Source organism: Lagopus muta, chromosome 2, assembly GCF_023343835.1.
Source record: "Lagopus muta isolate bLagMut1 chromosome 2, bLagMut1 primary, whole genome shotgun sequence".
In the NCBI taxonomy this organism is placed as follows: Eukaryota; Metazoa; Chordata; class Aves; order Galliformes; family Phasianidae; genus Lagopus; species Lagopus muta.
The window spans coordinates 82,560,145-82,562,326 of NC_064434.1; positions in this window are offsets into that span (position 1 = coordinate 82,560,145).

Sequence of the window (2,182 nt, forward strand, 5' to 3'; positions counted from 1 at the left end):
CAAAAGGACAGAAGGTCACCTCCCCAAAGATACGTCACAAACTTGCTTAGCCTCTCTAGAAAGAGAGCATTCTTTTCTCAAAGAAAAATAGAGAAGAGAAAATTAAGAAAACTTTAGCTAAAACTAACATAAACAATCCTTTTTTTTTCTTTTTTTCTTTTTTTTTTCCCTCCAGTCAGGGCAAGCCCAGGTGAGCATCTCAGCAACATTTGGATTGGACACAAAGCTGAGAGTAAGGCACAGTTCCAGAGACAGTTGGGGCTCCAAGGCAGCAGCCATAATTTGAAGGAAACACATGCAAAAAGATACCAGGGCCCTGGAAAACCTGTTACAATATCCAAGCTGTTTGTCCAGCTCACTGATGGGACCCTGTTCCCATAGCAGTGACCCTCCCAAAGGCACTCAGAACACCATGTAGAAGTGACACAGCCACAACTTCTGAGCTGATTTCCAAGGGAAAAGGCTGCTCCAGCAGCAGGAGCTTTTCTGACCTGCTGAGCCAAAGGGAAAAGACCAAGAGGAAGACAAACTGCTGAGGAAGGCACAAAGGAGGCAAGGCTCCAGGACCCCCACACCAAGGCCAGGCATCCCCCAGCCTTGTTCCCCCCACAGCAAGCATGCTGGGGCAGCAAGCCCACCCCAAAGGGATTTCATCATAAATCATGATGAGGTCGTTTCCTTTCACTCCAGCGTTTCCATAGCAACAAGCAGAGGCGATTCTAATCTCCCATATAAAAGATGCCGTTAAAATGACACGGTTTGGGGTCTGGTGTTTTTTGGGGAGGAGAGAGGATCTGCAGCTGCTGGCAGCCCCTGCATGGCGTGCAGCCAGCACCACCACGCGGCACGCAGCCTGCCAGCCCCTGAGCATCATGTCTGGGCAGGAGGCAAGCCACAGTCATGGGAGAGCTTGTGAGATGCCCCTGCTGAGATCTCGCTCATTATTTGCTTTGCCTCCCAGCTGCCAGCACACTTAAGGCTGAGGCAGCACAACCAGAAATGGAGTCAGTCCCCATGCTGTGGCACTCCAAGATGGGACCTCTCTGGAGCTGCCGGCACGGTGTGTGTTGCAGAACAAGTCTGCACCTCCCAGCAGGCCAAGTCTGCCCTTTCCATGTCTGCTGGGCCTGGCCAGAGGTGTGTGCCTGGAAGCATGAGCCAGTGGAAAACAGTGGAAGGAGATGGAGGAAAACATACATTCTGTATATGGATCTTCCCATATAGATTCATAGCACAAACCCATTTGTTTCTCCTTTCTGTTCCACTGAACAGTTTGTAGTTAAACTCCTGCAGCCGTCCATACGGCATCAGATCATTCAGCTGAGAGCACCTTCCATGACACAGAAGATTATTCAGAGCATACTGGCTCCAGGACACAGGTGATACTGCACAGTCACTGGGGTAGAGTGACGTGAACCCAGGACGCAAGTAGGCTTGTGCTTTAAAGCAGAGGCATGTAACCTGAACTGGCAATTACTGTCCTTTTCCTCCAGGAAAGTGCAAAGCACTCCCCAGACTCCCACATACTCTTCAATTAATTCAATTCTACGTGGTTCAGAGGACAGATTCCACTCTGGTTAAAATAAGATGGGCATTATTACTGTCATTGTTCCCACTCTCCTGCCCAGGTAATACAGGTGTGTATCTTAATTCATGACAAGAAATTTTCAGTCATTTTACAAGGCTATCAAATCCAACATGCTGCTCCTACGCAGAGGGGAAAATGTCCTATTCTTCATTCATCGTGGTCCCTGATAAATAAAGCAGTATGTAGCACAATTAGACCAGCACATAAAAGAGTAAATCACAAGGCTTGGAGCAGGGCTCCTAGGTAGTCTGGTAATTTAGGCAGTAGTGCTTCAGAAATATCAAACTGTTTATGAGATGTCAGATGAATGCCAACACTAACACTGTGGTACCAACATCTCCTCTAGGGCATGCTAGGAGTAGCACCCATAAAAAAATAAGACTTCCACCTTCCCTAGCCACATCCTGGAGTAACATCTTATCTCTCTAGTTATTATATTAACACCAATATAATCTCCATAATGTCAGCATTATTTAGGCTTACAAAAGATCAATTCCAAATTCCACACAAGGGTAGACAGAACTCCAAAACTGGGCTTTGCATTCACCATGCCATGCTTCTGTGCAAACAAACAAACAAACAACAACAAAAAAA